This window comes from Dromiciops gliroides, chromosome 1, assembly GCF_019393635.1.
Source record: "Dromiciops gliroides isolate mDroGli1 chromosome 1, mDroGli1.pri, whole genome shotgun sequence".
Classification (NCBI taxonomy): Eukaryota; Metazoa; Chordata; class Mammalia; order Microbiotheria; family Microbiotheriidae; genus Dromiciops; species Dromiciops gliroides.
This window is the reverse complement of record NC_057861.1, coordinates 685,757,864-685,782,953: the sequence shown is the minus strand read 5'-3', so window position 1 is coordinate 685,782,953 and position 25,090 is coordinate 685,757,864. Positions and strand designations below refer to the sequence as shown.

Genomic DNA, 25,090 nt, shown 5'->3' with positions numbered 1-25,090 from the left:
ACTTCTAACTTATCCGTATTATTGATAATGTTTACTCTTGATTTTAGATAGATACTAGTTTTCATTGTAAAGAATGATCCATTTATTCCTAATGCTTTTTAGTGTTTTTAATAATAATAAGTGTTACATTTTGTCAAAAAATTTTGCATCAGTGAGATAATCATATTACTTTTTGCTGTTTTTTAATTGAAATGATCAATTGTGCTGACAGTTTTCCTGATATTGAAGTAGCCCCAATATTCCTGGTACAAATCCCACTTGATTGTATTGTGTAATTTTTGTGCTATATCACTGTAATCCTGTAAGTATTTTATTTTTTTTAAGTTGAATCAATATTCATTAGGGAAATTATTGTGAATTTATCTGGTCCTAAGGATTTTTTCTTAAGGAGTTAATTTATGGCTTATTCAATTTATTTTTCTAAGATAGGGTTATTTAAGTATTCTATTTCCTCTTCTGTTAATATGAACAAAATATGCTCCTCTGAATATGTATCCATTTCTTCTTGTCAGGTTTACTGGCATATAATTGGGGAAAATAATTCTTAATAATTGTTTTAATTTCATCTTTATCCATGGTACAATCACCCTTTTCATTTTTATGGTACTAATTTGGTTTTCTACTTTATTTAAATCAAACAATAGTCTATTTTTTTTCATAAAATGAGCTCCTAGTTTAATTTATTAGGTTATTTTTTTTTTGCTTAGAATTTTATCACTCTTCCCTTTGACTTTCAGGATTTTAAAATTGGTGTTTAATGGGATATTTTCAATTTGTTATTTTTTCTATTTTTTAATTGTATGCCCAATTCATAAACCTTTCATTTCTCCATTTTATTTATATAAGCATTTACAGTATAAAATTTCTCATAAGTACTGATTTGGCTACATAAAATGAATGTTGGGATATTATCTCACTGTCATACTCTTTAATAAAATTATTGATTGTTTCTTAATTTTTTCTTTGACCCACAAATTTGAGCTCCCTCAAACTGTTGACATTGTTGAACCTGTCTCTAAGGCTTGCTACTGGTGTTTCTACCACCTGTGTTCTGTTTTGGGTTGGCTACTATCTATCATGCTGTCACAGACCTCTCCTACCTTAAGTTGTCTTGGGATAGAAAAATGCCTCACTGTGATCTTTCTTTTTCTTTTTTTTTTGGGGGGGGGGAGTGGTTTTTGTTTGTTTTGGGGGGGGGTTGTGGTTCATTGAGGGCTAAGTGACTTTCCCAGAGTCTCACAGCTAGTAAGTGTCAAATGTCTTAGGCAGGATTTGAACTCAGGGCCTCCTGAATCCAGGGACAGTGCTTTATCCACTCACTGCACTACCTAGCTGCCCCCATCACTCTGATCTTTCATTAGCTCTGTCACTCGAGAATTCAATTTGAGGTATAGTTTCAATATTGTTTGGAGGGGAATGTTCGGAGAGTTTTATTCAGTCATTGCCTATACTCTGCCAACTTTGTTCCACCCAAATGTGAGTTATTAAAAGTGGATTTGACAGATATCATAAATATCAATTACAAAGTCCAGGATAATCAAATCAAGTGAATAATCACCTCAATTCCCTTTTTACACACACACAAACCTTTTTGTAATGTATCATTCCTCCTCCTAAAATGTACCAGTCTGCTTTTATCATATATTGAAGAGATTGGAATATTTATTGAATGATAGAGGCCTTTTCATAATCCTAATATGAGGTTCTGTCAATGAACAACAAACTAAAATATTATTGTAAGAGTGAAAATATTTCAATAATTTTATTTTTATGATCATCAAAACCTGAAAATGAAAGTTGAATACACATATATTTTAGGAATGTCACACATTCTGAGGAGAGACACAAATGGAAGCTAGTAGAATTAGTTACAATATCCACATACAGGTAGAAATACAAAACAGAATTTCATAGGCATTTTACCTTTTAGTGATCATGATGGATACAAGAAAAAAGAATACCATGAAGATAATTGTAGTTTCTATGCCAGTATCTGCTGAAGTGGACGATGAGGCAAAAAATTATGCAGATAACTCAAATACTTCTCCATTTAAGACAACATATATTTTCATACTCAACGATTTCATTAGGGAGGTGAAAAAAGAGGAGAATTTTACAAATTATGTTTGGGATTATATCACATTTTTGAGAAACACAAAAGGCTAAAGATTTGTAGACCATTCAAAATTCTCATGCCAATATTTAATTAATGGTGTAATTCCAACAAGGTAGAAAGAACAGCATGTAGTGAATGATGAAAAAATATTGGTTCTTTCTCAACACTCCTTGCCCCCTGTTCATCCTCCAAACACTGCTAATTGATATTCAGATCTGATGACATCAATCTCCAGTTCTAGAAATTTCAGGCAGACAAGAGGGAGATACATAAACAAATGAAACAGCTTAAATCTGGCTTATTAAAGCAAACCAGTTATGCTCAAAAGAAGAAAGAAAAGAAAAAATAAAAATACCTGAGTAATAAAAAGGACAAAGATACTGATTCTGGTTACCATCATTTTCTTCAAAATCTTAACCCGCATAAAGAAGTCATCACAATGCAGATGTTCCCAAAGCATAAAAGCCACCTTAGCTAGTAATTATTTGATTTGCTTGCCAAGAAGAGAAATGTAGCAGCCAAGAGCAGGACTTCATTAGAAAACAGACTCATTTGGAAAATGAATGAAAGAAGATTGCTAACAATTTTGCCTCATAAAGCAATAAAAAAGTAGAAGTAAAAATAAATCTAGAGAAAACTTGGCTTGAGACCCAAGAGAGATATATCATCCCCCAATAATTTTCACAGACAAAAGTGGCAAGGGGACAAAATATTGAAATGATATAAATTTGTCAGTGATCCTATAACCAACTATTTTCATCATCATTAGCCACCCCAGTAAATTGGCCAAGTGTTGGGCCACCATCTGCTAAATAAGGAAGTTGAAATGACACTTAATAAGAATAAAAAATAATAACTCTATGCTGTTTCAGTCCAATATTTTAGTGACACAATTATAAAATTATGGGATTATCTCCAAGAAAATATGAAAATAATTGAGATCATTAATAACTACCATAGTCCTATTTTATCTTTATGGAATTTTTATGAGAATGATCTCTATGTGTAAGAAAAGTATCCTGGATGAAAATATGAAAAGAGAATAACCCACAAAGTATTCTGTATAGCAGTGATAATGATAAAGGTTAAAATGATGATACCCTTCACCTAGCACATTATGTTTGCAAAGAATTTTATACTTCTATCTCAATTGATACTTAGAATAGCCCTTTTAAGTGGGAAATATTATTATTCCTATTTTACAGATAAAGAAACTGAGGAAGAAAGAGGTTAAATGACTTGCCCAGGGCCATACAATTATTAAGATTCTGAGGAAGGGTGTAAAATCAAATCTTCCTGACCCCAGGTTGAGTACTCTATCCAATATTCCACATGATTTGGTCCTTATAATGAATGAAAAACTGAAAGGTGAAGACAATAACATATCCAATTGTCATAATCATTTGTTGATTCCTAAAAGCATTTTTGTTCCATAGAACAAAGAGTTGTCTTTAAAAGATAACTCAAGATTCAATAATAATTGGTATAAGAATTTTTTTAAAAAATGAAACATGAATCTCCACACATGTTTCAAAGTCTTGAAAGTACTTTACCTAGCTTGTTTTATTTGATCATCACACTTATCCTGTTAGATAATTTCTATAAGTATTTTCATTATATTTTACAAAGTAAATGAAGTTCATAGAGGTTCAATGACTTGCCAAAAATTATATAGCTAATAATAATAATAACTAACTTTCATCCCATTGTTTACTATGTGCCAGACACTGAGCCAGGTGCTTTACAATTATCTCATTTAATTCTCACAACAACTCTTAGGGGTAGGTTCTATTATTATCCCCATTTTACAGATCAGGAAACTGAAGCAAATAGAAATGACGTGATCAGGATCACACAACTAGTAAGTATCTCGGGTGAGATTTCAGCTCCAGTCTTCCTTATTACAACATATGGCATAGAACCTAGCATATAGTAGGCTCTTGATAAATATTTAAAGATTAATTGATTAACTGATCATCTCCAGGTCCAGTGCTCTGTCCACTGTGCCACCTAGCTGTACTCTAGTGATACAAGCAGTAAAGAAACCTAGGCCTGCTAAATCTGATTCCAAGTCCAATGTTCTTTCCTTTCATTATTTCTCACTTCCACTAGAAAAAGCCTTATTCCATACCAACAGATTGCCCATAGCAAGATGGATTTTTTTTTATCTGTTCATACTGCTTTTCTTAGCTCTTCTTACCATAAATGTGCTCTAAAGAAGTAGGATGGGAACAGAATATTTTAATTTCCACGATGGAGAGGATGTACTGATGAGGTAACTTCCTCTACCAATGTAGGTCAGGATCTTCTCTTCAACTAATAGTCTCAGACTTGAATGTTCCTAAAACATTAAGAGGATAATGAAATTGATAAGGGTAACAGACTTGTTTATGGAAGAGGTGAAATTGAAATCCAGGACTTCCTGTTTCTAAGATCAGTATGGCTGAATTTTCTGTGATTCCAGATGAAAGGTCCTGCCCTGACAAAAATACTGGGGAAATTATTTTGTATTGTACAATCCCAAATGCATCTAATTTGTAAATCTATATTTTTCTATTTAACATATATAACAAGGAATTACAAACATGCTATAAGATTATGGACTAAGGTTATCCCCAAGGGAATCGCCATCTCCAACTAGATGAGTCCCTCATTTCTGACCAGTTACTGGCATTTCATGGATCCCCAAAACATTACAGGGTCCCACTGTTAGAACATTCCTACCTAAAATCTAAATAAATTTTCAGTATATTTCTGCCTCCAGGAAGGTTTGTTTCCATCAAATTTGCATTTGTAGGGGCAGCTAGATGGCGCAGTGGATAGAGCACTGGCCCTGGATTCAGGAGTACCTGAGTTCAAATCCGGCCTCAGATACTTAACACTTACTAGCTGTATGACCCTGGGCAAGTCACTTAACCCCAATCGCCCCGCCAAAAAAAAAAAAAATTTGCATTTGTGTTACCATATCTATCAATTAGCCCAAGTCATCACAATCCAGATCAGTGGTACAAAAGGGAAACTATGTCAGAGGATTTTTTTTCTTAGAGTTGTAAAAAGGTGCTATGTAGCTAATTAAAATGAAATATTATCTACTACTCTAGAAAATACAATCACATATATGTATAAATGTGTGTAGATATACATATTTACATATATAATTTATAATATATATGTAGAGAGAGTACATATTATCATAGGTAGGGTTAAGTTTAAAGGGATATATATACACACATATATATGTTTAGAGGAATGTATATCTATATCTATATCTATAACTATGCCTATATCTATTTCTATAACTATACCTATATCTCTTTCTATAACTATACCTATATCTATATAATCCTCTAAACTTATCCCTACCTATGATAATGATCAACTGCATTTATCTGGTAGACAACATGGTATGGATACATCAGTATCAGGATGACCTAGGTTTAAGTGATACCTTTGATACTATGTGGATCTTAATAAATCAGTTAACTTCTCAATGTTCTAAGCAACTCTTTAAGACAGAATTGTTAAGTTTTTATTATTATTATTTTATTTCTATTTTCTGTATCAAATTCTCTCTAGCCTTCCTGCTCTTCCCCTACCCTTTAAGAAATAAAATATCCTTTATAAATATGAAGAAATGCAAAATGTATTTCCATAATACCCATGTTGTGAAGAATAAAGCAAAAAAAAATAAGAAAGTTAAAAATACATATTTAATCTGTGGTCAGTTCATCAGTTCTCTCTCTGGATGGAGATAGATGATATTCTTCAATATATGTCATTTGAGGTTACCATAGCTCATTGTATTGAGCAGAGTAGCTATATTTAATAGTTGATTATCATTACAATATCAATGTTACTTTGTACATTGTTCTCTTTTCTCATTTCACTTTATGTCAGCTCATATAAGTCTTCACAAATTTTTCTGAAACCATCCACTTAATCATTTCTTATGGTACAATAGTATTCCATCATAGTCATATATTACAATTGTTCAGCCATCCTCTAACTGATGAACGTCTCTCAATTTCCAATTCTTTGCCACCAAAAAGAGCTGCCATGAATGTTTTTATATGTATGGATACTTTTCCTTTTCCTTTTACCTTTTTAGTATACAGACATAGTAGATATATTACTGGGTAAAAGGGTATGCATATTTTTATAACCCTTTGGATATAGTATCAAATTATTCTCCAGAATGGTTGGACTGGATCGCTGCTCTATCATCCAAACATTAATGTCCCAATTTTCCCCAACACCTCCAGCATTTCCTTTTTTTTTTTAACATTTTAACCAATCTGATGGGTGTGATGTGGTACCTCAGTGTTGTTAAATGTGTGTTTCTCTAATTATCAGTGATTTAGAGCATTTTAAATAGTGATTGATGGTTTGGATTTCTTACTCTGAAAACAGCCTGTTCAAATCATTTGACCATTTAGCAATTAAAAAAAAAAGATTCTTATTTTTATACACTTGGCTCAGTACCCTATATATTTAAGAAATGGAAGCTTTATTAGATAAATTTGTAACCAACCCCCACCCCCACCACCATCAGTTTTCTTGTTTCCTTTCACTCTATTTATTAGGTTGATTTTTTTTTTACTTTCAATTTTGTCTATTTTTCCTTTCCTTTTCAGGATTTCTACTTTTGTGTTTTATTGGTGATCTTTAATTTGTTTTTTCCTAGTTGTTTTTTTTTCTTTTTTTTATTAGTTGAAATGACAACTTGTCCTACACCCAGCACCATAGTCCTCTGTAATATCTTTCTGACCAAGCATTACTATTACATTTTACTATTCTTAAGTGCTGATAACTCTTGGTGCCACCATTGCTGCTTCCACCCTGGATACTGGATCCTGGGAGCTGCTGCTGTGTCCAGGTTTTACATCCTGTACTTCTTTCTCCACATATTCCTGGCTGGAACCTACCCCAGTGTCTGCAGGGTCCTCCTAGGTGGAAACATGAGATACTGTTCCTTTTTACTTCATCCTATTTAGAATTTTATTTGAGGCACTTTAAAAATAGCTCTTTAGAAGGTTAGGTTGGGAGACCTCAGGAGAAACTATTAATTCCCTCTACCTTTTTGGGTCTGCCCCCTTGGAAAATACTTAATACATAATGTCTGCCCTTTCCCAAAACAAGCCTTGGGGACAATGGGTATTGAAAGTAGGGAAGCCTTGAAAAATACATTAAAAAATGCTGACATTCATAGAATTTAAGCAATATGATCAATATACTTACACCTAGTACTCTATTTGAATGTAAACTTTAAAATGGAATAATAATGTTAAATTAATATTAATAGAAATCATAATAATTTGCTTTTAAAACTTTAAGATGCGAAGTATTTTATATATGCTGTCTCATTTAACCCACATAACAACCCTATGAGTAGGTGCTATTATGAATCTCATTTTAATCATGAAAAAACTGAGGCTGAAATAAGTTAAGTGATTTGCCCAGGGCCACACAGTCACTAAGGGCACAAAGTCAGATTTAAACTCAGTTCTTTCTAAATCTGTTCCCGACAATCTACTCACTAGATGTCTCACACAGAGAAGAGAACTTAATTTCATGAATTTACAAAAAAAATAATTTTTTCCATGCAACTACTTCTTGGGGCATGTAACTATGGAGTATGAGCAAGAGAAATTTAAATGAGAAAGGCTTAAAAACAGGCACAAATTATTTTTGAAACAAAAATGAAAGTAGGATTTGTGAAGTCGATTTCCTCAGAGGAGGGGCAAGGCCACTTTACTCCGGGGTACAGAAGATGAGTTCCCTAAATCCAGAGGCAACTGGCTCTCATGATCATTCAGTCAAGCTTAAAACAGGATTTTTAGCTTAAGGTGTTAACATTGCAAGAATGAACCATAAGTAATTAAGTGGAGGCCAAGTCATATAGTGCTTCTCAAAATGAACAGAGTACTTCTGTTTGTTGTGAACATTCAACAAAAAGTCATAAAACATAGCCTTTTTCATGTTTTGATTTCAGGTACATGCTTATGCAGCTTTTGATATTTGGATAATGAGTTCATATATTTATATCACCTGATATTAAGCAGAATACTTGCCTTATAACCGGCTTATGAGCTGGATGGTAAAAAAAAACCACAATACTCATTTTACAGATGAGAATTGCTAGTACACAGTAGAGCTAGTTCGCATATCCCTGACTTCTGATTATTCATATCTCTACTACACTATCCTGTCTAAATGTACCTGTGACCTTTGGTGGACTATGGGTAGAATACACTCAAGATATATCTGAATTGTTCTCGCAAAAATAAAAAGTTGATATGTAATTGTTTTATCTAGCACAGTTCCTGGAACCTAGTAGGTGCTTAATAAATATTTGTTGATTAATTAACTCCCTTGTCCCACCTCCCACTTGGAGGAGGGGTGCTCCAATAATGTTATCAAATATTCACTAATTTTTTAAAAATATATATATTTTTCCTTTTCTGATGCTCCTACCCTGAGCGTGACACCTAAGTCCTTCTAATTGAACAGTATGTTCACTAGGACGCATATATCTCATCTTTACTGAGGTGCACTGCAATAAAATGACTAGATGATTGATCTTAGGTGCAAACCTCTCAAAGGTGATGGATCACATTATCCCCTCCTCCTAGATAGAACTCCCTTTGATGCTAATTAACATTTTATATAAAAGTGAAGGAAAATTATGACCTAGTATGTCTATGAGGTGGAAAAATAAACCCTGTCTTTTCAGCTCCAGAAAAAAAAACACACAACAATCTAAATAGAGCCATACGATTTAATGAAAATGCTGGCATTCTGCCCATTCATGGACTGGATTAAACTGTATATGAACTGTGCATTAGACAATATTACTGGCACTCCCTGCTTTTAGTGGGAGCTTAGCCAAGGAAGTCAATCAATAAGTATTTGTTAGGCATCTACTATGTATCAGGATAAAATAAAAATCACCTTTATCATATAGACACTTAAAATCCTGATTAGAGTTTAAACAACATAGTGATAAGATTTTCAAAATATATTTTTAGCATTATTATTGTTTTTACATAGAGTCAATTTTCCTGGTAGTTTCCTGGTGTCTCACTTGGCGCACAGAGGGCCATTCTATATAACAAATATATTTTTTATAAGAAAAAAAAGGAAGAGGAATAAAGTCAGTAAACCAAATCAATACATTAAAAAAATGACATCATATGTAATATTCCTCCCCTGTACAATCACACTTCTGCAAAAGAAAAAATGTGCCTTCTCATATTTTTTCTTTGGAACCAAGTTTTTTATTTATTTTTTTTAAATGTTGTAACATTCATTTTAATTGTTTTGCAGTTGTAGTCATATTTTTTTCTTGGCTCTACTTAATTCATGCTTCTCTGTATTTATCTATTTGTAATTTCTTACAGAATGGTAACATTGAATTATATTAATATAGCATAATCTGTTAAGCTATTCCCCAATTGATGATTCCACAATTGATGGGTATCTAAGCTGTTTCTAATTATTTGCTGCAACAAAAAGACTTCTGTAAATATTTTGGTGAATATAGGGCACTACTTTTTGTATCAGTGATCTTTTAGGGCATACAAATCTAGTAGTGGAATCTTTGGGTCAATGTGTATAGGCATTTTAATAACTTTATTTGTATAATTACAAATTATTTCCCAAAACAATTTTTACCAATTCACAACTCCACTAACAATGCATTGGTTTATCATTCTTTCCACAAAAAAACAGTTAAATACTGACCAAGTCTGTGTTTTGCCATCTTAGGCAATTGGCTGTTTATCTTCCATTTTTGTTGTATGTTCTTTAATATTATAATATCATATGCATTTTTAATTTATATGGGATATAAGGAAGATGTTGATATAAGCCCAGTTTCTTTAAATATGCTTTCCAGTTTTCCTGGCAGTCTGTTTCATATAGGGAGTTCTTTCTCAAGAAATATATGTTCTCTGTACACAGTATCAACATTATGTGTTGATCAACTTTGTAGACTTGATTCTCCTCAGCAATACAATGGTCCAAGATATTTCCAAAGGACTCATGATGGGAAATTCTCTCCAAATCCAGAAAAAAAAGACCTGTGGAATCTAGATGCAGATTGAACTATACTATTTCTATTGTTTTTGTTGTTGTTTTTCTTTTTTGTGGTTTTTCCTTTTTGCTCTGATTCTTCTCTGATAACATGACTAAGCAGAAATATGTTTAATGTCATTGTACATATATAACCTATATCAGATTACCTGCTGTCTTGGGGATGGGGGAGGGAGGGGAGGGAGGGAAAAAATTTTGAAACTAGAAATCTTATAAAAACAAATGTAGAGGGGGCGGCTAGGTGGCGCAGTGGATAAAGCACCGGCCCTGGATTCAGGAGGACCTGAGTTCAAATCCAGCCTCAGACACTTGACACTTACTAGCTGTGTGACCCTGGGCAAGTCATTTAACCCCCATTGCCCCGCAAAAAAACCAAAACAAAACAAAAAAAAACCCAAATGTTGAAAACTATCTCTAAATGTAACTGGAAAATAACATTTATATGAAAAAATAAAATAAAAATAACAATAAAAAAAGAAATACAGGGGCAGCTAGGTGGCGCAGTGGATAAAGCACCGGCCCTGGACTCAGGAGTTCTTGAGTTCAAATCCAGCCTCAGACACTTGACACTTAACTAGCTGTGTGACCCTGGGCAAGTCACTTAACCCTCATTGCCCTGCAAAAAAAAAAAAAAAAAAGAAGAAATACATGTTCTCTTTAAATCTCATAGGGGTTTCTGTTTCATCTCAGTTTTTGTTTTGTTTTGGTTTGGTTTTGGTTTTTTTGGTGAGGCAATTGGAGTTAAGTGACTTGCCCAAGGTCACACAGCTAGTAAGTATTAAGTGTCTGAGGCCAGATTTGAACTCAGGTCCTCCTGAATCCAGGGCCAGTGCTCTATCCACTGCACCACCTAGCTACCCCTGTTTCACCAGGTTTTGATTCAGTTTCCTTTTATTTGAAATAGTTATTTAATTTTTAAAAAATTTTAGATGTCTTATTACTCACCTTTATCATTTCAGAAACTTCTATGCTCATTTATCTATTTGTGCTTTAGATTTTTTATAGTTTCATGCCTCCTTAATTGTTAGGTATTTTGTCTCTATTTCCTTTTCTTTATATCTTCCCATCCCTCACTTTCAGATTTAATGGTGAGTTTAAGTGTTATACCTCAAATTGTCTGTTTCTTCATATGTTGGGTCCATCACACTACTTTCCCCAAGCAGTTTGTTTGGGGACAAGTTCGACCTTAGTTTGATGCCAGTCTTCTTTCCTTCAGATCTCATTTATCCCCTTAAATACATTCTCCTGGCTTGGCTCCCTTCAATCTTTAGTTTTCTGACTGGGCTGTTAGTGTTTGCTATTTTTTGCACTCTTGGGAGGAAGAATTATGTGTTATGGGTTTAATTTTTGCTACCTTGGGTTCCCTGTCTTAGGGTCAGCTCCCAGCATAGTGTGGTCTCACATTCCTATATAGCTGAACAGAGTTGAGGTACGGTTTTTTGTTGCATAAGAATACTGAAGTAATGGTAGAGATGGCATGTGTTTTAGTACAGTGCAACAGAAGGAAATTTCCTGAGTGGATTTAAGATCACAACTTATGCATCATGCTTGAGCCTCCCTTCTAGAGGAAGGGAATGGTGCTGAATGCCCATGTTGGGAAGTAGCATTAGCATTGTCCACTGTTAATTCATAAGGATATTACCATATTGGGCTTATGGGTTTCTTGTCCTCTGGAGACATATATAATTGTTCTACATCTGATCCTTATTCCTTTTTGAGAATTAGTGTACACAAAGTAAAATTCCTTCTCCTCTTTTTGTTGGTCATGTAAACCGGAAAAATAGTTAAGAAGATTTTGAAAAATTCATGGACATTAAAAAATCTAACACCATTGTTTTATAGAAGCCGGGTTACTGGTCATTATAGTCCATGGATTTTTCTACACTTTAAAAAAATTCAAAGCACTTTTTTTGTAAGAACAACATTGTAATAGAAAACTCATCACATGCTCTTGGTCTTTTAAAAAAATGTATTTAGATATATCTTTGATGCTCCCATCACTACTGAAGATTTGCTTTCCTGGTGAAATATCTTTTTAAATGGTTGCCTTCCCAGGAATCATCATTGCACAACGTCCTAGAAAGCTAACCATGTAGAAGGATATGCAAGTGTAACGATTGGAATAACGCCACCTGCTGGATACTTACTGTAGAAGAGTTCTGCCCATGAAGGGAAGGTCTTTGAGGGCAAGACCAGGAGTCTTTTCTTCAGGAGTCAGGAAGTGACGCGGACTAGTGGGAGGAGGAAGGAAGAGACTGGCGCTCAGTCTCGGGCTCTTTCCTCTGGACTCTGGTGGAGAGCGGAGCTAGAAATGTGCTCTCCCTTTAATAGATAGGAATCTAGGCCTTTCTCTCTCTCTTTACCAAATTCTTCTTTTCCTTAATAAATGCTTAAAAGTCTAACTCTTGCTAAAGCTTATAATTTATTGGCGACCACTCATTAGATATTTTAGACAGTTTAGCTAGAATTTTAACCCTTAATAGATGGCTGACCACGAAGAGGAAAGCTGAACCTCACTTCTGATCTTCCGGTTGGGTAAGAAATTTTCCCTACCCTAACCCTTTAAATCTTAAGTACTGCTGAATTGCCTGGTGTTTTCCCTTTAAATTTTTTCAAATGGACCTTTTAAACTCCCTAATTATCCTATTTTTGATTTTAGTCTGTTTAACCAGACAAATGGGAGATAAGATCATGTTAATGCTTTGTTTTTGTGGATTTTCTATTTTTCTTTTTATTTTTGTTAGAAGAGCCAGTGATGTACTCCCACAAAGAAATATCTCCCCCTCTCCCAACCATGCTTTTTCAGAGAAACCTGAAGAGATTCCTGCAGTTTTTCCCAGTTCTAACACTAATTGTTGCTCTAATTTTGCATTCCTGGAGGCAATGACCCACCCTCTAGAAGCTTTTAATCCCCTAGCACCTGGAGGCAAAGTGGGGGAAGAGGAATCCAGGCCTGAGTTCAAAATCAAGTCTGATTCAAATTGCTCTGGTCCCTCCCCTCCTCTCCAGACCCCACCCTCTACTCCTCCTATGGCCAAGCCCATAGCTTCCCCTGCCTGGGAAGTCCAGAGATCTGATGCGCATGCTCAACTTTCTCTAACTACATTTGCAGTTTCAGGCTCAGCCCTTCCCCAGCCTGGCTGTGCTTCTGAGACAACCTTAGAAAACCCTTTAAATTCCAGATATGCTCGATTTGTTCATAATTTTGCTAACCTGCTTTTGTCTTTAATTAGTAATCTTATAAAGCATTTGTATGGTGGAAAGACTGACAGACAATATAGAGGGGTTAAAGAAGAAAAACTTAAGCTGAATAAGAATGACAATCAACATAGTTCAAGACTCTGCCTCTTTTGCCATGGAAGGGTATATATTTTACAGAAATGTAGAAGTAAGCAGCAAGGTATTGATATGAGTATTGGGGATTTTAGATATCGGAATCAAAGGTGTTCTGAATTCACTCAGAGTATTAATATCAGTTCAGAGGTTACATAGGATTTCTATGCTATTACATATACATTTTGAAATTAATGGTATGGGTTTATTTTCATAGAGATTTTCATGCTTTTGAGATTGTGTTTTATATTTAGTTTTTAAAACAAGGAGAATATTTGTAAAAGCTTTTTATAGTCATGTGATCAAGTTTATATTTTATAATACTCTTATTAATATTAAGTTCACATTCATTTAGACTTCCTTAGTTTGAATTTCATTGTCTTTTATTGTTCCATGTGTATTTTCTTCTATTCATTTGTCTATCTAATTTTGAAACATTGCAAGATGGTTTTGATTTTATTATACAATGTTAATTCTAGGAGTATTGTGCTCCCATATTCTGAGTTGTTTGTTTTTGTTATTTTTTCTCAACTGATTATTTGATCAAACTCTTTAAAGCATTTCCCTGGCAAATTGTTTGCCATGGCAAGTGTAAATTGATTCTAGAAGTATTATTTTTGATAAGCATATTCCAAAAAAAAAAAAAAAGAGGGGAACATTTGTAAAAGTTTTCTTTGAGATTGTGTTGTGCTTTAACTTGTATTTAAATATGTTCAGATTTTTCAAAAAAGTAATTGTATACTAAGTTAAAAAAAAAAGGGGGTATTATTTGAAATTGTTGCATAATTATATATTGTTCTGAGTCAAGATGTATTCACATTTTTTGCAATCATTTATTATCCTCAATTTTTAAATCCATATGAGACTTGGATTATGGGAACTTATCATTTAAGACATTAATTGCCTTTATTCTGAGTTATCAGATGCCAGTTGGCCAAGATGCCACCCAGTCACAAGAGGAATACATGCAAGAGCAGACACTGAACTGTCACATGAGGGGAGACATGCATGAAGTCAAGGTATGGCCGAGGGAACGGCTTTTGACAAATGTTGAGGTTGGATTCTCTTGGTTTAATATTTTATTTTATTTTTCCCCACAATATTGTACAGATGGCTGGAAGTATTCATCCCACCCATCTCACTTCTACACCTGGCTTCTATGCTCCCTCCTATATGCCTGATGCCATGGACATCTTAATCCCATGGATCTGATTAAGTCTGACTCAGTTTCCTCCAATATGTTCGGTGGCATGGACGTATATTCCATCCACCTATTTTAAGCCTGGCATACTGTATGGGCAGTATATATTGCTCAAGTGTGGGAATGCTCATATCCCATCATTTCTCTGTTCTTTTATGGTAACCCCCATAATTATCTCAGGTGTCATGATAAATACAGTGTTGAATTTGGCCTTGACACCTGTTACCAATTATATTAGATTTTCTAATTTCTCATAATGGCATGAGGATAATTAGGCAGATGATGCAAAAAGTGATGAAACAAAGATAAAAATTATTTTTAAAAATTAATATCGCAGCAATTGTCTTCTCAATTACCCTCCATAAAGGGGGACTATAGTAATATTATAATTTTAAAGAATGTTTCAATTTTTGTTTTATTATATGTTTCATGTGTAACAACTAAGATTCTGAATTCCCTTAGACATGTTTTTGAGAACTTTCATTGTTTGATTTGATTATTGACAAAGCTATTTTAAAGTTGTGTTAAGCTCAATTTTGTAGGAAATTTTCCTGGCTGATTACCAGCATCCACACATCAACCCCTGAAAAGACTTCCATTCCACGACTACACCTAGAGGACATCTGAGAAAAGACTTTCAGAGACTTTAAATGAACAGTTTTGATTTGTTGTTTTTGTTGGTTTTTTTCTCTTTCTGTTATAATATACACCATCTGTAACATGTATTCTCTGCAGAGGCCCTCCCTTTGCAAGACTAATGTCAAAGCATCGGTTCATGAGGACAAAAAAAAAAAAAAATTGCCCCTCTGAACAAAACTTTCCTCTCTTCCTTTTCTATATTGTTGTTCACATATTATTAGTTAGCAATAGTTATTATATTCTTTTTACTGTTCCGTCAAGGAAACATTTTGTTTCTTGAGGAACAACAGGGGGGACTGTAACGATTGGAATAACGCCACCTGCTGGATACTTACTGTAGAAGAGTTCTGCCCATGAAGGGAAGGTCTTTGAGGGCAAGACCAGGAGTCTTTTCTTCAGGAGTCAGGAAGTGACGCGGACTAGTGGGAGGAGGAAGGAAGAGACTGGCGCTCAGTCTCGGGCTCTTTCCTCTGGACTCTGGTGGAGAGCAGAGCTAGAAATGTGCTCTCCCTTTAATAGATAGGAATCTAGGCCTTTCTCTCTCTCTTTACCAAATTCTTCTTTTCCTTAATAAATGCTTAAAAGTCTAACTCTTGCTAAAGCTTATAATTTATTGGCGACCACTCATTAGATATTTTAGACAGTTTAGCTAGAATTTTAACCCTTAACACAAGGAAAAACATGATTTCAAATTAAGTGGTGCAACATGTACATTACATTGACATTATCTATGTCTACTTTTATGTCTTCTCTAAAGATAGAATCCTAAAGTATATGAAAGACTATTACATTGTAATTTCTCAACCAACATTTGCCAATTAATTTATTAATCCTATTTGGACATTGTTGTCTGGACAGAAAAACAATATGCCCACTACATTTTATTTTCTTTTTCAGACTGAACATGTGATTGTCCTGATGTAAAAAGCTCCCTTTCAGAAGTTTACTCTTTCAATCTAAACCAAAACATTTTTGGAAGTTAATTCCATATCTAATCGCTCTTGCTCAAGCTTTATCCTTCTTCACATATCTATATCACTTGACACAGTTGATCTTTATCACTTCCTGGATACTCATTTTTTTTTTAATCCTGCTAACTCTTTTTGTATTTCTGACAACTCCTCAGTACCCTTTCTTCATTTCTCCATCTATGTCATTCCCACAAACAGTAAGTATGAGCTAAAGCTCTGCCCTTGACCTTCTTTTGGTATATGATACCATATAGTTCATGATCTCATCAGTTCACATGAGTTCAATTATCATCTCCATACTGATATTTTCTAAATTTATATGCATATCCTTACATTCCTGAGATACAGTCCTTACCATCAACTGCCTTTGAGAAACCTCAAACAGGATGTTTTATGTGTCTCTTAATTCACAATGTAGAAAACATACCTTATCACCTTTTTCTAAAAAAATAATCTGCCATCCTACCAATCACCTAGGTTCACAAGCTCAATGTCATTCTCAGCTTCTCATTTAACTCCACATAGCTAACCTATTGTGAAATGTAATTTCTTCCTTCACAACATCTTTCATATATGTTTTCTTTTCTTTATTCACACAGCTGCTACCATAGTAAGCCCTCATCATGTAGCCCCTGGACTGTTGCAATAACCATCTAATTGATTTCTTTCCATCATATCTCCCTACTCTTATCATATGTCCTCTACTCATTTACCAAAGTAGTTTTCCTAAAGATAGACATGATCATGTCAACCCTACTCAATAAACCTCAGTGATTAATATTAATTCCATAATCAAATATAAACTCATCTGTTTTATATTTGAACATTTCCACGACCTGGACCAGTCTTTCCTTTTTGGTCTTCTTATACTTTATTCCCTTCTATGCACTCTATTTCAGTTATATTAGCCTAGGTTCTATTGCCCACACACAAGACTCTCCCTTTTCCACACCTGTATCTATCTTGTACTGGTTGAAATTCATGCCAAAAATGTTCACCCTACTCAACTAAACTTGTTTTCTTCCTTTAGTGGCATCCTTCAAAATAAGTCAAATCCCATATTCTATGAAAGGACGTTCCCCCCCTTTCTCCTTTTCCTTATCTCTCTTCTCATATTATCCTCCCCTTTCCTGTCTTGTTCACGCAACCATAATTCTCTCTATCACAGTTACTGCATTTGACAATTATATAATGTTGCAGTATAAGAACATTCAAATATTCCTATAAAGATTCTGTTAAATGTTCACTAAGAAGAAATGAAAGATACAAGGGATTTGAAAGTGACATTTTTCTTATGACAGTTTTTTTTTGCAATTTATGAGATAACAGAAGTCTATAGATTCTTTGAATATGTTCCTTTTATTTTATTAATATTATTTTTTTATTTTATTAATATGGTGCGGAAGAAAGTTGGGCTACAGCATCATCCTAATGAACACTCAGTAGACACTCCAAAAAAGATGAAAGTGAAAAAGAAGAAACTGACCAGAGAGCACAAAATTTTAAAAATCTCATTTAATCTAATAAACTCCTGTTTTAATTGGTTAAAGAAAAGAACACATATTGCACATCTTATCTATGACTTGTTGAAATTGTAGAAAATGTTTTTTTTTCTCTTTTTGCCTCTAAATGTAGAATTTCTCACAAATTAGTCTAATATACTCTTGAAAGAAAACTTTATGGAAGCAAAGACAAGGTGAGGAATAGGGAAGCTTATTTGTGTCAGTTTTGCAAAAACAAACAAACAAAAAAAACCTTATTTGTATTCAAAGTAGCCATAGATTGTCAACATGGACTCTATTTTGATGACAAGAAGGAAACAGTATATGTAACTACAGGATGTAGGAGGAAACATAAAGAAAAACTAGTTGAAATCCCTCATTTCTTGAGGAAAATAAGGTCCAGAGAGATAAAAATTAATTGTCAATGTTCCTATAGGAAGTGAATGAGGAGTACAACTTGGGTTAGAGGGAAGGTTTTCTGCACTCAGGTATTCTTTCTGCTGTGACACAGTGTACTGAAGCTTCATTTTTCTCATTGAAAACCATACTCTTGTGATTAATTCATTTGCCCCTTAATGATTTGCTTTTTAATTTAATTTTTCTCACTTATTAAATTTGCCTACTGTTATTATTGTCAGATTGATCGGTAGTCCTCCTCTACTTTGCCTTATCCAGACCACATAATGAGTATTGTCTTGTTTGCTTCCCATACTTTATTAAGGGCATTGGCAAGATAGACAATATCCAGAGAACAGGATAGAGAGGTGACTGAAGACCGTATCATAATATGAAGTCTTTCCAATGTACTAGAGATGTTTAGCCTGGACTAGAGAAAAGATGGGCAATGATGGTGGAAAGGTAGCCTTTTAAATTCTTAAAGATTGTTGTGATGTGGAAGTGCAATTAGGGTTATGCTATTTTATCACAGAGGACAGAATGAGGATCAATAAGCAGCAGTTGCAGTCAAATGAAGTTAGGAAAAACTTTTTTTTTTTCCTTGGCAGGGCAATGAGGGTTAAGAGACTTACCCAGGGTCACACAGCTAGTAAATGTCAAGTGTCTGAAGTCGTATTTGAACTCAGGTCCTGCTGAATCCAGGGCTGGTGCTTTATCCACTGTGCTACCTAGCTGCTCCCAAGGAAAAAGCCTTTTAACAAAAAGTTGTCCGAAGGTTGAATGAACCACCAAAATACGAATGATAAATTCAAATCAAAATAACCCTGTGTTTTGATTTCACACACATCAAAGTGGCAAAAAAGACAGGATAGGAATAATTCATGGTGAAGGACCTGTATAAAGACTGGCACACAACACACTGTTAATTGAGCTCTGTATTAGTATAATCATTCTAGAGAGCTATGGATTTATGTATAGAATGTGTCTAAAATGCTTATCCTTTTATCTACTTTTATCTACATATCCTACTACCATGTGTAGGTCAAAGACAGAATGATGGGTCCCATAAATCCAAAAAAGACTACTCAAAGAAGCATGTTTTTATGAGCAAATAACTGTAAACAAAGTATATGTCAATCAAAAGATAACAAGCAAATAACATGTAGTATACGAATGCAATGGAATTTTACTGTGTTATAAGAAATGACACATTTGAAGAATTCAGAGAAGTATGGGAAGGCGGTGTAAAAAGTGATATAAAAGAAAGTAGAATAAAAGAAACAAGCATATACTGACTAAAACTAGGTAAATAATAAGAAAAAAACAATAATGAAACTAAATAATGTGTAGTTATAATGATCAAGAATAACTAGAAAGAAATTCAAGAAAATATGTTTCCCTGTTTCCTTCTTTATATAAGTGGGGTCTAAAGATGTGGAAAACTACACATGCTGACATATTCGTTTTGTTTTTTATTTAATTCCTTGTTTGGTCCTTCCTTCCTTGACTATTACCAGAAAGTGCTTGCTGAATAGAAAGGGGTATGAATAGATTAAAAAATGAAGATAATGGGAAAATAAAAGATATCAATAAAAAGTATTTTTACCTGGCATAAGCTGCTTCAAGAAGTAATGAGTGACATTTGAACACAGAAGCTGGATTCTTATTGGAGATATAGAGGTGATTGTTCTTCAGGTATTGATTTAACTACATATAAAACTAATATAATGGTTATGTAGATACCATTAACTAAGATTTAGCCAACAGAGGTTCAAATTCCCATGTTTTTCTTTTAACAATAGGAAAAACTTCAAAAAAAGCTATGTAGCAATTATTTCTCAACACAGGCCAAAGGCCCTCCCCCCTACTCCTTTTATTTTTGTAAGGTATACCCAAAGCTTATACAACCTACTATCTTTTCAACATCAGGTTCATAAACATATTGTTTCAGTGATAACGATGTCACTTAAAAGGGTTGTTTTTCTTGTTGCAAAGTTCCTTATGAAAGTGAAATAGACATATCTCCTAATCATAAAGGATAATACTTTCCCTAGAGTTTGTGATAATATAGTAGAGTCTCACTCTAATCCTATCCTCAGGGTGTGATGCCACAGATCCATGAAACCGATGGAACAGAAAATCTACATTTTCAATAATTACCTCTCTGAATGGGGTCCTGGATGAACCTACTTCATACCAAATTTTGTGCCATAGGAGATAGTGTCACAGTAAGTCTTTTTTCATTACACATAATTACCCAGACATACCCTGGGGATGATTAAATATAAACACATGTATAGGTTCTATATTTCTTCTCGGGAATATGCTGGCCACTGTTAGGGACCATTTAAACAGAATTCCATCCTGAAGAACTTTTATCAATCTTCGAATATGTCCTGTTGGTTAGAGACAAGAGGCCTTATCTACTCTGGCCTTGGGCCCAAGTCATTTGGTTCAGTATATGCCTCCTAATCATCCAGCTGTATGCTTCAAAAACCCTGAAGGGGGGCTCTCAAATTGCATCAACCTATCTCAAAGGATTCCAGAGCTGTCATCCCTCAGCAATCTTAGGAAAATAATATTTTCCTCTCCATAGGGTAAGGTTCTAATATGTTTGCTAGATCAAAGAATACAGAATACCGTCACCATCCACCTCTTATCCAAAACTATCAAGAAGTCTCTTTCTGACCACAGGTACCTAGACAGTACTTACTGGGTATTGTCAAAATAAATGAAGTAGGCTTTTTCTTTGCTACACTCCCAATACTCCTCTACCCAGAAACCCCTGCCCTTCCTGTAGGAATACTCTCATAAATACTCTCATGGAACTTAGAAAGCTACCATGGTAATGCAGGGATTCATACTGTAAGACAGAAAGCCTCTGAAATGTTTTTGGCATGAGAAAGACTGATAAGTCAGGAGCCAGAGAGCCCAGAACTTACTGCACAGCCTTCTTGGCAGACCAGTTGAGAGAATTCAACTTCCACCTAGCAACCTTGTCATCTTGAGAGCACTGTGCCTCCATTTATTTTGTATTTCAGTTTTCCTGAACTTAGGTAAATGAGTATCCTGAGAAGGCTGTACCCAGGTGATTGGTGGGTTCAAGAAATCCATCAGAGATATCTCATCAGTAACTGCAGATGGCAGAAGCAGCTGAGTACAGTAAGGATCCAGTGAAGCATGTGAGCTTCCCTGATTGATCCACCAATTTAAACACCATGACCAGAAAGGACCTAGTGCAGCTGAGCAAGAGTAACTCATCTATCTGTTGACACAATTCCCTAAAGCAAACTTGGTGGGGATTTCCCATAGGGAGGGGTTCACAGTGGTCACAAAGTATTCATCATTTCCATGTGTTTCCTACATGTATGTCACATTATATCTGTTTTAAAGTTTGGGTGTGCACGCAACAGGAATTATGAGTGTGAGGGGGATACTTTAAAATTTTCTGTTCTTGCTATACATCAGGAGTAAATATCCTTTTTAAAAAGGGTTACTCTTGAAGAAATCTACTGGGTAATTGCTATTAGGAAGAATATCCAATAAGAGTTCAGGAGCAACCCCAATTCCTCTGGATTGCCACTGGGATCCTGAAGGAAGCAAAAGCCCAGTGATGTACTCTATTTCCATAATGTCTTGATTTTCTAACTAATTAAGGAGATGGGGAAATAACTCCTATGATTAGCCTTAACCGTGGTCCAATCCTAATTAAGGCAGACATATAATCCTATTAAAGTCTAAAGATAAAGACCTTAATACTAGGTTTCAATAAATAGAAATTTTCTATGTGCCTGATGTCCATAATATATGGTTGGGAAGTTAATCCCTTAGGTTAGCTGATAGTAACTTGAGTGTACTCTTGAAGATTAGGACAGAGCAGTGAGGGAGATACGTTTTGATCAGAGTGCTTTCAATTACCTCTTAAATCATGGAAAAATGAATGTCATCTATTCTCACTACTCATAAAACAGTCCTGTTTTTGCAATGTCCTTTTGTCTACTTCTTCCACAATGCCTGACCTGTAGCCCAGGCTGACAAGCACTTTGTTTGAAAACCTCTATTTAAGAGGAGCCCATTACTTCCTGAGGCAGCTTATAACACTTTGGGAGAACTTTACTGCTTAAGATTTTTTTTTCTTTTCATCATGCCTAAATTTGATTCTTTGCAATTTCTAACCCTTGTTCTCAGTTCCACCCTCAGAATTCTGCCCTGTGGCCCAGTTCAGCCATCAGAGCAAGTGTAACGTGTTTTGTTGTTGTTTTCCCTTTGGGGCAGCTCTTCTAATACTTGACAGTTTTCACATCCCCTACAAACCTTTTCTTCTTCCAACTGCAGTTTCCCCAGTTTCTTTTGACACTTCCCATATAAAATGACCTGGAGGGCACTTAAAATCCTTATGGTTCTGTTTGGCTACTCTAAATGTTTAATGCCTTTGCTTAAATGTGACTGAAAAATGAACAAAGTATTCCAAATATGGTCAGACCAGGCAAGAGTAAAGACAGAATTATCCTTTAGAGTCCTAACGAGTATGTTTCTCAAAGCTATTTAATATCATATTGACTTTCTTTATTATGTTTCTGTTATTTATTTGAGCCTGCAATATACTTCAACCCCTAAATCTGTGTCAGGAAAAATCATGTCCAGCCATAATTCCAACATATCCTACTTAGTTTTAGTTTAGTTTAGTTTTTTAACCAAGCAAACTGTTTTATATTTTCCCTATTATAGTCCACTATATTTTATTTGGCCCTATATTATAGCCTATATTATATAAACATGTTGAGTCTTGGCTGTCATCTAGTGGATTAGTGATTCCTTCCTGGATTTGTGCCATTTCCACAGGGCTAAGCAGGGATCCTTGAAGAGCACCACTGGAGATTTCCTTTTAAGTTGGTATTGTATCATCAATGACTACAAATTATGTTCACCTTTTAACCAGTTCTGCGTCCACCTAATTGGACTATAATATAATTTTGCATTGTTTCCACAAGATTAACATAAATGTGTCTAGTCAAAATACTTTGTTAAAATCTAAGCTACACCATTTAACTAATTTAATAGTCTAGTAAAGGAAAGAGAGCTACTGTGGTGTGACATGTTCTTGATGAAGCTGTGCTAACATTTTATGCCAGCATTCTTTTCCCTTTTCAAGTTTGAAGTAGCTCTCCCATTCTCCATGAACTTTCAAAGCTCCTTGACAATGGCTCAGTCAACTCCTTTAATAGTTCTTTCAATATTAAAGTTTGTAGGAGATCTGAACCTGGTGATTGGAACACATCAAGAGCAACTAGTTAATATCTTATCATCCCCTTATCATCAATTTCATGTTTTGGTCTTATCCTAGCCAGAGGTCACTCTCCATGGAAGATAAAACAGAAGGCAAGTGATTTGAGTGTATTTGCCTTCTCTTTATCATTGGTTATTGTTATACAATTCAGATAAAGCAACTGCCCTATCTTATTGCTGATCTTTTTTCCTAATATAATTGTTTTATATTTCTTTTTCCTTCCTTGTCAATCTCATTCCATTCTAAATTTAATCTTATTTAAATTAATTTCATGTGGTCATAGATTTAAAGAACAAAAGAAGCTTCTACTTCTAACAAACACCAAATAGCAGATGACCCCAGTGCTGCAGTAGGAGCTGGAGATCTGGGGGCTTCCACAGTGGCATTGGCAGTGACAGCTGAGGATAATGTTTGGGGCCACATTCAAGGATGGGACCTTGGCCATGGGGCCCGAGGAGGAAAGGCCAAAGATAAGAAGTAGGTTCCCGTGACGAAGCTGGGCCACTAGTCAAGGACATGAAGATCAAATCTTTGAAGGAGATCTATCTTTTCTCCCTTCCTATTAAGGAATCTGAGATCATAGATTTCTTCTTGGGGTCTTTATTGAAGGATGAGGTTCTGAAGATCATGCCTATTCAGAAACAAACTAGAGCTGCATAACATACCAATTTCAAGGCTTTTATGGCCATTGGTGACTACGATGGCCATTTTGGTTTGTGTGTCAAGTGCTCCAAGGAAGTAGCCACAGCTATTTGTGGTGCTATCCTTCTGGCCAAGCTGTCCATCATTCCTGTGAGATTTGGCTACTGGGGGAACAAGACTGGCAAGCCTCACACATTGCCCTGTAAGGTCACTGGGCACTGTGAATCAGTTTTGGTGAGCCAGATCCCCATCCCTTAAGGTACTGGCATTGTCTCAGGTCCTGTGCCTAAGAAGCTCCTGATGATGGATGGAATTAATGACTGCTACACTTCTGCAAGGGGTTGTACTGCCACTCTGGGCAACTTTTCTAAAGCTACCTTTGATGCCATCTCCAAAACATACAGCTACCTAACCCCAGACCTGTGGAAAGAGACTGTGTTTACTAAGTCTCCTTATCAGGAATTCACCAACCATCTTGTGAAGACTCACACTCGGGTGTCTGTTCAGAGGACCCAGGCAGCTGTTGTGGCAACCACATAAGATGTTTGTTTTTTGTTTTTGTTTTTATAAGCAATGAATAAACTGAACTATGCCTTCTAGAAAAAAAAAGAACAAAAGAAACAGAGGGATCATCCGGTATATATTTTTCATTTTTCAAATGAGGAAATTGATGACCTAGAGAAGGTCTTTAACTTTGCTAAGGTCATACAGGAAATAAATGCTCAAGGCAGGATCACATCCAGGTCTTCTGATTCTGTTCTCTTGCTCTTTGCACAGTACCATGCAGCCACACAGGTTGCAACTTGTTTAAATATGTATTTCAAATCTAAAATGGTCCATGAATCCCCTGCCTATTCATGAACATCTCTCTCTCTCTTTTTTTTTTAATTTTAGTGAGGCAATTGGGGT

The 25,090-nt window shown here is 35.0% G+C and overlaps 1 pseudogene; it reads left to right on the top strand.

The window, feature by feature from the left end:
* Positions 1-24,721, top strand: part of LOC122753622 — a 38,024-nt pseudogene extending 13,303 nt beyond the window's left edge.
* The last annotated feature ends 369 nt before the right edge of the window (positions 24,722-25,090 follow it).